This window comes from Anguilla anguilla, chromosome 9 (genome assembly GCF_013347855.1).
Source record: "Anguilla anguilla isolate fAngAng1 chromosome 9, fAngAng1.pri, whole genome shotgun sequence".
NCBI lineage: Eukaryota > Metazoa > Chordata > Actinopteri > Anguilliformes > Anguillidae > Anguilla > Anguilla anguilla.
The window spans coordinates 8,445,209-8,458,706 of NC_049209.1; the positions used below are offsets into that span (position 1 = coordinate 8,445,209).

A 13,498-nucleotide genomic window follows, 5' to 3' on the forward strand; every position below is an offset into this window, starting at 1 on the left:
CCTCTCTCTCACTCTTTCTCTCTCACTCTATCTATCTTGCTCTCTCTCTCTCTGTTTTTCTCTCCCGGTTTCTAAAATTGCCAACAGAGAAAGCTATTTGTAACGTGAATGGACATTTGGGTTGTAGTGTTCCAGTGGTTTTAATTTGGAATTTATAAATGTGTATGTTTTGCAATTTATCCTTTTTTTAATGTGTTGGCTTGTAAACCAAGGCCTTTTTCATTGTTAAAAATGACTAATAACAGTCTCTACTGTAGCTGGAAATTCCAGTGCCTCCACTTCATAGAGGAACACGGGAAAACTTGCCACCTCTTACAAATCTTTTGTTAAATTCATTATCATTTTTGTGTGTTGTCAGTAAGTTTCTTGATCAATAAATGATCAATTTGATCTAACTCACTTACGCAGACCCCTATGGAGCAAATCAGTGTATTATTCTACTTCCTAGATGCATATATTAAGCTCCATCAAGAATGAAGCTGCAGTCTTAAATAATTCTTATAGAATGAAATATATCTTGCTGGGGGTAATAATAGAGTATCACAGTTTGGAAATATGGAACAGGGCACTGGCAGTTTGTCAGCAGACCATGTTTCCACTTGTGAAAGCGTAGTTAAAAATAGGCTATCTGCAAATTGCCCAGACACTACAAAACTAAATTGAGAAAAGGCAGAAAATGGTGGATGATTCTAAATGTATTGCTTGTTTGTTTATTCAAAGCCACTGGCGACTGTCTAGCTGTATAAATGGATATTATATAAAGATTGTAAGTTTGTAAGTTTCTCTGTGCAACTGAGTGCCAGCACTGAAAAGAGTGTGTGTGTGTGTGTGTGTGTGTGTGTGTGGGAATTACACTCATGAGGCTGTATCCTACATCAATTTGAAAATATGGACATCTTCTGCTACCTGCCACCTGAGCAGCACAAACAGTTAAAGTGTGTGCAGAGAGTGGAGGGTGTGGAGGATGGGGGTGTGGTCCAGGTTCATCCAATAGGTGTGCAGCTTTATAGAGACCCACTGGTTCCAATGTTCTCCCTCATTCCAATTTCAAGTTTTTCATCTGTCTGTTGTTCTCTTTCCCTCTCTCAACCTCTGTCTCTCTCTATCCCCTTCCTCTCCCTCTTTCTCCCTTTGTCTCCTTCTGTCTCTCTCTCCCCTTCCTCACACTCTCTCTCCCTCTGTCTCTCTCTTTCCCTCTCCCTCCCTTTGTCGCTCTCTCTCACTCCCCTTTCTCTCCCCGCCTCTCTCTCTCTATGCAGCTCTGTGGGTACTGTCCAGGGTCCTGTATCCCATTTCACATACATCTCACTACTTGCTCTCAGAAAATCCCTCCCAGAATCCTCCATTCTGCTGTGAATTTGGGTTTTCATGGGCACATGCCACCAGTGCACGGGTCAGGAGAGGAGTCTGTACCTCCAGCAGGGAGCCTCCTCACTATGTAGCGTGTGGCAGGCCTGCATCTGTCACATTCCCCAGGAGACGCTGATATAAAGCCGGGCTGTTTGAAAGGCAAATCACTGCTTCAGACTGATGCACCTCTCTGAGGCACACGCACACACGCACACACACACGCACACACGTGCACATGCACTCACACGCACACACGCACACACACGCACACACGCACACACACGCACACGCACACACGCACGCACACGCACATGCACACACGCACACGCACGCACACGCACACGCACACGCACACGCACACGCACACACAAGCAATATACCAACACAGACACACAAACACACATGCACACACTCACGCGCAAACACACAAACACACACAGACACACACGCATGCAAGCAATATACGCACAGACACACAAAGAGGATGCAATTAGGATCAGCAGTCAGGGGTGTGACCGACACTGCTGAGCCATGCCACTACACAAAGAACAATGATGCTGCTGCCATGTGCTCCACCCACAAGGACCTAAGAAGGCATTTATAATGTGGCGGACCCCATTGCCAATTCACTGCACGGTGTTGAATACGCATGTGACTGCAGCCTCATATCGCATTCAAACAGCACTGGATAACATCTCATCAGAAATAAAAATATTAATTAATTGAAAAGGTAGCCAGTTAAGGCCAGGTTAAGGGCAGAAAAAACACAGAGCTGAATCGAAGGGCTTCTCTGCAGAGTGCTGTACTGAAAAGCATCAGGATCATGTGCATCACGGACAAAACCCCAAGAATGACTAAACTGCATGAAAGTGCCACACCCTGCAGCCACATTTCAGTTGGTCCTTGTGGAGCTCCTGTATTTGGTATGATGAAGCCATTTCACAAAATAGCTGAGTGAGGAGAGATGCAGAGCCTCTTAGCTCGAAACAAAGGGCAGGACAGCAGGGCGAGCACAAACATGACAAACTTCCCATGGCAATCATTATTTCCTTTACAAGCTGATGCCTTACGCATGTGCATAAATAGACACAGTAAACTCTGGTGATTCACCAGCAGGGGCACAGGAAGCAGGGGGGTCTAGCTATCAATAGACTTGTCTGAAGCTGGAATGCATTGCAATGTTGAAAGTTTGCTGGGTTAATAGTCAGACCACCCAGTCGTTCATTTCATTTAGTTCCAGCATTCCTTTGTCCAAAAATGCAGCTCCAGTCCAAAGTTTAATCTGGAGCAAAGTGTCATATTACTATGTGTGACACACGTAGACATTACATTAAAATACACGTAGACTGTACATATTTAAATAATGTTCAACTGAACACCATTTTGATGATGCAAATCAAAATGCAAATTGAAAAAGCATAGTTGATCTTTTGTGACCATTTTTTTTATCCCTGCGCATAACTGAAAATAATTTCCTTTTCAGATAATGTAAATAAATGTGTTTTGATAGATTTGACAGGTTCCATTTGTGTCAGTAGAGGGTTTGGATGGGTAGAGAGGTGGAGGGGAGGTTGTATTGAGGTGCAGAGTAGCTCTTTTTCAACCATGTTCCATTGGCATGCCTCATCTGCACCCCACACTCTGTGTAAGACACATTTATTGCATATTTATTATGTATGCATTTAGTTGTATGTCTGAAAATAGAACGTTTGTGATGTATTTAATTTACACATTTCAATATCAGAGGGTTAAATACGGTTTAATTAAGTTGATTAAACATTCTAGATTATTCTTTGCTTGCCTAACAGTTTGGAGAAGGCCCTTTCCTGTTTCAGCATGGCAATGCCCCAGGCACACAACAAAGTCCATATAGGACATTTTTTTTTTGAGAATGGTGTGGAAGAATTTGACTGGCCTGCACACAGCCCTGACCTCAACCCCATCCAGTACCTTTGGGTGGAAAGACAACTGTGAGCCAGGCTTAATTGCCCAATCAGTGCCTGACCTCATGAATGCTCTTCTGGCTGAATGAAGCAAATCCCAGCAGAAATGCTCCATCGTCTAGTATAAAGCCTTCCCAGGACAGTGGAGGTGGTTATAGCAGCAATGGGTGGACCAACTACCATATTATTGCCCATAATTATGGATGAAATGTTGGATGTCACGTGTCCACATACGTTTGGCCATGTAGTGTATGTCCTTAATCAAAATGCACTAGAGTTCTCAATGATGGAATGCAGCTGGCCTCTTCCCAGAAGGGGTGAGGTGGGTTTAAAGTTGGCTGGGGTTCCATGGGTCACCACTGCACTACTCGCTCCCAACGTCATGTCCGGCATCTACAGGCTGCAAGTTATCATCAGTTAGATGCTACAGTAACGCTAACTCTCTCATAGTGCTGTTCATCCCACAGTGTGGCTCAAGTGCAAGTGCAAAGTGTAAAGTGAATAAAGCACAGGCTACAGATGCACTTTGTGCACAAGTGCAAGTGGCACCGCTGGAACTTCATTATAGCAGGGCATAGTTAGCCATTCTAAATTGGCAAGGAAACAAACAGGAGATGATTGTGTGAAATGGGAGGTGAATTTAGCGAGCCTGTCCTCGTACGGCTGGCTGTCTCCCGCTCAGAAAAATGTTCTCAGATTGTCCCACTGTTCTGATAGGGCCCTAACATCTAGTCCGAGAATCCATGGATCACTCTCCTGCACAGAATAATAGGCACATCTGATTTCAGGTTTTCTGCAGCACAGCACAAAGCAGCATACTGGGATTCATGCTCCTCAGGGGCCTTTGTATGACAGCGGGGAACAGCTGGAAGCCGACAGTGGAAAAGACCCCTACCTGCTCTGAATTAATTTTGATTTGCTTGAGTTTTTGCAGAAGGAGTTTTTAACTTCTGGGGAAGAAACACTGGTCCAAACCAAAGGGGGGTCAGGTGGTGGCGGTCGAAAGCTTAGCTAGTTTAGGTCTGAATTGATCTGACCAGCTTTCTCACAATGGGGTCTCTGGGCCTCCCCTTTTTCAAAACGTGTGCAAGTACATCTAAGATATACTGCTGACCTAAAAAATGGAGGACTGTACTCAAGAAATGTAATACATGCATATATTTATGAGGCACAATAGGTGTGCGCTTGGGAATTCCCCATTCCAAAGCGCATATATGCGAAGTAGAACAGGTGAATGGAAGGTGGAGGGAGGGGAGGTAGAATAACCTTAATTATAACATACAGTATGACAGGCACATATGGGTCGCCCAAATTCTCCCTTGGCATTGCACTCTGGCATTTCCAAAAAAACAATGTGCCCATTTTATTTTGCATAAGGGAAAATGTGCTTTTCCCATCAGTTCATATAAAGGTTGACTCCGGAGCGTAGCAGCCAGAGTACTGGTGAAGGCCGGCTCTGCTGGCACAGCCTCAGCTTCCCGCTCACCAGCAGCCAGGTTCTCCCGGTGGTCTCTCTTAATGTGCTTTCTGAGGGGACGGCTTCCCTCCTTACGGCCATTGGAGGAGACTGAAATATCCTCTGGGGACCACCACTCCAATCAGATCTCCACCTCTCCTACCAGGGATGCTAGACGACATTTAAACGTGGGTCTTTCAGGGGAAGGGAGGGGTGGAGGGAGGGGGGGGGGGCGCCTGCTCTAACCTATGCTAGGGGAGACAATAAGAAAAGCAGCACATGAGGTGTGCTGTAGGTGGGGGGTGGGGGGGTGGGGGGGGTAAAGGGGCGATGGCCAGAGTAAGGATAGGGGAGAGGGAGTAGAGGGAGGGGCAAATGAAATTGAAGGGAGAAGGCTTGTGAATAATTAAAGGGTCATGTGGATATGTGTGATGGAGGCAGATAGCGATGAGGAAGTGATTATTGGGTCTCCGGGGGAATACGATCCGACCCGTCAGATCATGAAAGGATGCCTCCCGTATTAAAAAAAAACACGGATCATATACTTGCAGTGTAGTAACAGCAGTGTTCTCTGGGCCTGTGAGTCCTACCCTCAGTGGTGGCAAACCCATATTTCAGCACAGCATGGAAGCATCAAGGTCGTTTTAGAGGACGGTGATGAGAGAAGTGGGTGGTCTGAGGGCTGTCATTACTAAACCACCCTGGGAATATCAAATGGGCACTCAGTCAGCACGGGAAAACTATTCCATATCTCTGTCTCTCACACTCTCTCAATTTCTTCTAGAGACAGGAAAGAGCATTTTTAATAATGTCAGGGCAAGTATATGACCACCATCTCAAACATGAAACTGAAACCAAAAGAAGAATAAACAAATGCTCACAAACACGCACATGGCCGTGCGCCCACACACATGCACACACACACGGACAGACACACCTCATCCAGTATGATGAAAAATGGAGTCAGACATTCATACCCAGAATGCTGCTGGGTGGGTAAGTCACCATGCTATGGTGCATACAGTATATGAGCCCATGGTCTTGGTTTGAATCCGGACCGTGCCAGCGCTGACTGTGACTGGCAGCTCCATAGCACGAGATGCAACTGACATCTGCACGCCCCAGGGAATGGGAGAGTTCAGTCGGTTAGTGGTCCGCACTCCATCGCTCTATAGCGACCCCCGCTGGTTAATCAGGACACAGATGGACTGCATGTTAAAGCTGCGTATGTCTTCTGCGACTCCGCTGTGAGAGCTTGGCTGTAGACTCTAATGTGAAAAGAACAGCTGATAGCACCACGTGTTTTGGGGGAGAACTGCGGATCTCTACACCCTCCCGAATCAGCAGTGGGGTTTGCACATGAATGTAGCCGCAGATAATTGGTCGTTCCAAATTATGGTGGAAGATGAACATGTTCAGCCCCATGTTGGGTACCAAATTTATAGAAAAGATTAAAAAGACACCCTTCGTATAAAATTAATGACAGATTAGCTAACTGGTCCACACATGCTGCTCATCCTGAGAAAACCAGAGTGCAAGCGCTGGCCAAATCAAGAGATGCATAAAATGTGACTGAAATGACTGCACTCAGACTTACGCAACACCTCCTCTGAGTTAAGTTCAACTGCCAAAGGCAGATAAAAGTAAAAAATAGGAGCAGACATCAGGGAAAATGTCATATGACTGCACAGTTGAATGTTTTAGACAGAGGAGCTCTAAAAACATCTACTGAGCTCATCTTTCCCCTACCTTAGGTGTTTTCCCCTCCTTTGAAAGATGAGAACCACCAACGAGCTGCATCAAAGATTCAGGAACAGCTATTTTTAATCACTTCTCTTTCTCTCTCCCTCTCATTATTTCCAGTGCAGTAATAGAAGCGGATGGTTATTAAAAGAAAACATCTTTCTGGTTCAATAATCCGCGGAATCTGAAAGAAGACCCATAATTTCAAGATTACAGAAATTAAAAAAAGAAATGACTGTACTGTTCGATACGATACTCAGGGGGTCACTGCCATAGAAATTGTTGAGCAAAATAAATGAGTAGGTCCAAGCTGATCTTTTTATGCCATGTAACCTCTTTCCAACAGATCAATTTTGTGCTTAAGCACAAATAAAGAATATTCAAAGGAGCCACTGCTGAATTGGGTGCAAGGCTGTGAAAAGGCAGGGTGTGTGTGTGTGTGTGTTTGGGGGGGGGGGGGGGGGGGGGGTCGGTGATCGATAAGGGCATGAGATAAGAGACTCATTTCAATGGAAGCTGTGATCAATCATGGGGAAAGCGTAGCCTGAAGGATGGAAATACAGGAACCTGACTCAACAGAAGCTACTGGCAGGAGAGGAGCACATCAAAGGGCCTTTTTATCAGCCGCACGTAGCCAGATAAACCCCTATGCCATGTGGCACATCAGGCTGGCCACCGCTCATATCATACCATGGAGTTTCCTCGACCCATGAGTTCTGGGTTAAACACTCTGGTGCAGAGATACCCAAACTGATTTGGGATCCACTGGTGGGTGCAGGTGCAAGCAAGTGCAGAAATAAAGGAAACATCTAGCATAAATTCTCTCAAACGTTCTCTGTTCTTGAAACTGCCTGCTCATGAATGACAGGATTCAGCTCAGTCAAAGGATTCACCAGCTAATCTGTTTTGCCTTGGACCTCGGACCAGGACATTACGGTCAAGGAGCACGTGCTTTCAACCACAGTCACCCACCCCTTGCTGATGATGTCTTTCCCTCAGACTTACGTGCCAACATTGCCTTAGCCATAACTCCTCGTGAAACAGACAAGTTCAGCAGTCTGAGTTAACGAAGCTCCAGCCAACAACCACCCCAACTTCCAAGTCACCTATGTCTGTTCTTCAAGCCATGGGACCCAAGATATTGGGCAACTAGGCTTGACAAACATTTTTATACACAACCCTGAGCATGCAAGGATGTTACTTGCTTAATTAACTCAGGAACCACACCCATGTGGAAGTGCATGCTTTCAATATACTTAGTATCCCTCCTTCACTGAATTCTTTACCTTAATTTAATTTACCAGTAAGTGATAAAATGGTTTAAGGGATGCCATTTGCAGTTTCATTTAACATCCGCTGGCATTGGCCCCATTTCCATTAAACATAGCACTTATTAAATGCATTGCACTAAAGTGTGCATGTACATATACTTTCTTATTTTAGCACATTGCTGCATTTGAAGAAGGGGGTGGGTCACACTAAATATTTGTTAATTAAGTGGGTTGTACTCGTTTTTGAGAATAGCTCCGTGATTCAAATCCAGCCACACAAATGGGTTATTGTAAATGCAGTAGAACTGCATGCATTACTACAGTAGTAAACCTGTACCTTTGGTGCGTGGCCTCACTGGCGTTATTTATGTTTTTTGGCCCGCCCTGCTCGATCTTCATCCCCGTCAGGCTTACAGTGAATCAGCCCCCCACCCTGTAACTGCATGTGAGTGAAGGGCGGAAGATAAATGGGCTGAGGCACTTACCAAACAATGACAGAAGAAGAAGTCGAGCACTCAGCTATTCCTTTCACCGCCCGGTTGGTCAGATTTACAGCTCCGGACCAGTTTACTGTTCCTTCTTTCTGATGGATGGAATGGATTTAACTTAACTTGTTCTGCACTTTGCTTGCGCTCCCGCTCCCGCTCCCTCCCCCTCCCCTGCTCCCCCTCCCCCTCCCCCTCTCCAACAATTTCCATTTTAAAGGGAGAAAACATTTTTTGCAATGTTTTTCATTTTGGGAGAGAAATTTCCATCCACTGGGGTCTCCGTCATCATGTTCACATTGCTTATGTTGTAAGATCTAGCAAACAGGAAGGTGGATAAAGCGCCGTGTCAGTAGTAAATCCAGCTAAGCTCCTCTCATCATTAGCACGCCCCGCAGTGAGTTTCTGAAGGGGGTCATGACATCCAGGAACCACACAATATACACTGGACTACAATTTATTTCACAATGTTTGTAGAACCATTCATGGTCAGGGATACGGGAGGTGTTGGAGCCTATCCCAGCATGCATTGGGCAAGAGACAGGAATACACCCTGGACAGGCCGCCAATCACACACACACACACACACACACACACACCCCATTCACTCACCCACTCCAATCAGCCTACCTGCATGTCTTTGTACGGTGGGAGGAAACGCACGCAGACACAGGGAGAACATGGAAACTACAAACTCCATGTAAACTCCACACAGGACCAGGATTTTCTCGCTGTGAGGCTACAGTGTTACCCACTGCACCGCTATACAGCCCTTACATTTAATATTTTACTTAATTAAATTGTGCTTATATGCCGTTTAGAGAACGGGGACATTCGGACATCAAATGAATCATTATACATAGCCATATAATGAATGGTTGAGAACTGGAGTAGGTGGCATCCCTTCCCTACATTGTGTTTTTTGAACAAGGCTCTGTCCTTGTTAAAACCGTTGTCACATACCTTACTTACAGGAGAATATTTACAGGTGAGTCAGTATAAATGTAAGTTTTTGGATTTTGTTAATTTACTCAAAAAACATAGCCAAGCACTATGAAATTTTACTTCAAACAACCTTCACATGTCAGTAGTCATTACCTGTTTCAATGACGTTCATAACTTAATCCAGTCGGATACAATTTAAACCAAAGTATAAGCAAGACGATGTTAAATTCATACGACCTATTTGGTATAATTGTAAGAGGGACGAAACACATCTAACAGTAATTGAAAATGGCCTAAAATGCACATATGGAGGTTTCTCTGCATAGACTAATGTTAAACAAGAAAACACATTTCCAATGGTAAGAGCTTGGTCACATGCTCAGATTTTAAAGCATGGTGCTTTACTTATGAAAATATACCGTGCTCAAACATTGATGCACAAGCAACTTCGTAAATTACCGTGAAGGGAGTAGTGGTAACGTCCATATCGATGAGAAAAGCTGCTTTTGTTTGTTTCTTAGCACACGTAAGATTTTACAAAGCAAATACCTTACTATAGAGACCAATCTGGTGTGTGCTTATTATAAATGCCTGTGACCAGGTAGCGGTTTCTTTTCCATTAATCACTTGGAACACCCATAAGATGATATTATGTCAACGTAGCAAGCAAGCACGTTGGGTGAACACATTTCTTAAAACAATAAACTAACTTAGAGTCAAACACGTTGATGAGTACAATTATTTTTTTAAACAAATATTAAACACCATTCTAAATACCCAAGGTATCTCCAAAAGGACACTATGACCGACATGTAGATGGTTTTCAACACCATCTGGAGTCCCTAATCTCCAAATATGAAGTACTCTCCATGACCTCCCTGGGTACAAACCGTCTCGTTTTCTCTTTAGATTGCATTCTGTAAACATATAACAGCAAAAACGCGTTGTTTGTTATTGCATCCCAGAGGCGGCATAAATATTAGAGCTGTTATACAGACGGGGACATCGTGTTTTTGTTGGTCACCTAGCAAACAACCCGATAAAAACGACACATGGATCAAACTAACTTTTCAAGGACAGACACCTGCTTAAATTATGTATGATTTGATTTATTGTAAAATAAATAAATAAATAAAATAAAAATGCCTTATATTCGAACATATTTTTAACATCGCCCAAAACAATTTTTTTAAATAAGTATTTGAAGATTGTCGAATTGCTCCGTTCATTTGCAATGCGGTAGAGAGCTGAACTGCGCGTGTACAAACCTGAAATGGCTATTGTAGCAGAAGTGTACAAGTTATTGACCGTGTTACATTTGATGTGTTACATTTATCCCCTATCTAGCGTTGAAATGCATAGACCCGGAGAACTACAACCTTGAAGGGGGTCCAGGGGCATGCCCTTATACTTATCAAAGGCTCACCTTCATTGATAAGTATATCCCAATCACATCACATCATTTCGCCTGTTTTGTAATATTTGAATATGATTTTTTAGCAGAACTAAGGGAACTTTCTGGGACTAAAATATTTGCCAACCCCCGTACAATTACGCCCTTGCCTAGTTCAATGCATGTCTGATTTCAGGATAGCACTCAAAACGGCCTACATATGACAAACATTTGTACGTCTACTTTATTTTTAATTTTAAAAAACAAAAATTAAACAAATTAAAAATATAACCAGCTATTCAACTATCATAAAATCACACAAACAATACATTCGTATTTGAACAATAAAAAATGAAAAAAAAAAAAAATTACTATAATATATATACGATCTGCAAAGAACCGGTTGTCTACAGCCAACAAATACTTCTAATTTTATGATCGAAGCGCGCCCTACATTAATCTAAAAGCTTAATCACCTGGGGATGAGCAGTTAAGGATACTTGCCCGCGCACAGTAGAGGCAATTACACAAAACAGAAACGTATTTTCTTGATATATATTCCTCTGTTCCAGAGCAAAGCTTTTAACGATCAAAAACTGTGCTTACCTTTTTATTTCCTACCATACGTCTTATGAAAAAAGGCTGCGCATTTATTCTCCCAGTGTTTCCTACAATATTCTTCTCCGGCACGCAGATAGGATTGATATAGGAGCAGAGAGGGAGGCAGGTAACCACTAACCAGCCCCTAGAACGATAAGGGGAAGCGCTCTACCTTCTGCCTTCCCTCCTGTTCCACGAAGATGCTTCACAATGTTCCCGAAGGAGCGCTTTTTAACATCACGAATGTCAAGCCTGCCCCCTGTTGGCCACGTCTTGAAAATGCCAGACAGGTATAAGGGAGTTTGGAGATGTAGCGACGTCAGTTAGAATGCATATTTCATGATTGATAAGTAAACAGGATGTATGGTAGCATTAAACAGTATCTTGGCAATATTTGAAAGACCATTTTTAAAAAGTTACTATGCACATACAACCATCAGCAGTAAGCCATTAGTCTGATATATATATATAGGCACACCTACAGACCGGTGACAAATTAAAGCAAAAACCAACATAGTGTCTTAGTAAGGTGTTGCTGCCAAAACAGTTTCAATGCACCTTAACATAGATTCTACACATCTCTGTAACCCTACTGGTGGGATGGAACACCATTCTTCTAAAACATATTCTCTCATTTAGTGTTTTGAGTATGGTGGTGGAGAACATCGTCTAACATCTGATCAAAATCTCCCATAGGTGTTCAACTGGGTTGAGATCTGGTGACTGCAAGGCCATAGCATCTGAATTCATTATGATTCTCCACTCATTTATTCAGGGTATCCCTTTAATTTGTCACCGATCTGTATCTAGCAGCACTAGTATCAAGTCAAATAGATCATGCTTATATTATCCACTCACCTGTTTGGTTGACTAAACCTCTTCACCGTGTCTGCATGTTCTATACATTGAGTTGCAGCCACAATTTGCTGTTAGGAGGAGCAGGCTATTTGCATTGAAACACAAATTCATCCAAGAATGTGGCCCTAACCGTACAATTAGAAAATAATGTGAATTTCTTAATTGTTCATTTAACTGCATAATTATCTTGCCCGGTTAGAAATTCCTAAAAGCACACAGTTGTTTGTGGAACTGTAGAGGAGAATCTTGCTGGACTTTTACATCACATTACAGGTAGTTAGCAGATGTACAATTGATTCCTGATTCCAAGTACAGAAGAGTTAATAGAGTTTCAAAAGTCACATAACACGCTTTGCAACTATCTCTTAGTTCAAACACACGATTGCTAATCACGAAAGTTCTCAGCTAACACACACAACTCTAAACTCCAGCAGAACGACCTTCTTTGGGAAATGGAACAGAACATGGAGGGGAGGCTGGCGTCAGCTGGAATTTAAACCCTCCGCATTACCCAATCAGCCAACAGCAATCCGGTCACCTGATCCAATCAGAGAGCCCCACCTGCAGCTCATTACACACACACACACAGACACACCCACCCACACACTGAATGCACCCACTGGGAAGGAGATAGAGCTGTTAATACAGAACAGAACAAATAAATGACCCAGAGTCATAACACTCATATCCAGAGAAACTTACAGCGAAAACAGAAATGCAAAGACCAGAGATCACAGTGCACTAATTCCCATGATTGGAAAAGTATAGCCCATGATAGACAGTATATGCAAAAAGCACAAACCTGCCTGACAGCATGCAAACTACTCTTGTTCATTTAAAGTTATTCAAACAAGAACACAATTACCCTAGCGAGCCTTGGCATCACAACAAAAGCAAAGGACAACGGCCTTTGAAAGCAGAAAAAGGTTTTACCTAATCAGGTGTATTTTAACGATCTAAGCGCACGGTCTAAATCGCATGGCGCAATAGTGCATTTAGGGCGTGTTCAAATCTACTTTTGCTAGTTTAACGGCGGATAATCTGAGCGCAAAGTAAGGCGCATGGTTCAAAGGGGTTGTACTTATATAGTCTCTTCATTAAGCATAGGTGTGTTTTGGACGTAACATGAAACAAACCAATCAGAGTGTCATCTCCCATTCCCTTTAAAAGCCAGGTGCGCTTGCACCTTGGCGGACTGCTATTATAATGGCGGATTTGCCAAGTAGTAGGAAATAATTTCTGATAAATATTATGACTAACCATGTTATTGTATTTTAAAAAATATCGCGCGTTGTGCACCCGCCTATGTAGGAGCATATTACTATCTTAATAATGCGCCCTTAAAATAACAGTAAAATACTGCGCCATTGACTTAAGACCAGGTTTTTGTTGATCAATCGCGCAATCGCTTTCCGCTGCATCAAGATAGCAATGCGCCAACAAATGCGCCTGAC

General features: G+C 43.2%; 1 protein-coding gene across 2 annotated transcripts in view; it reads right to left on the reverse strand.

Moving 5' to 3' along the window:
- The window catches only part of mtus2a (microtubule associated tumor suppressor candidate 2a), a 77,191-nt gene extending 65,818 nt beyond the window's left edge, over nt 1-11,373 (reverse strand). For both annotated transcript variants that reach the window (XM_035435124.1, XM_035435126.1), the window contains exon 1: nt 11,193-11,373. The gene's annotated coding sequence lies outside the window, so the exon portion shown is untranslated. The remainder of the gene's footprint in view (nt 1-11,192) is intronic.
- Between the last annotated feature and the right edge of the window lie 2,125 nt (nt 11,374-13,498).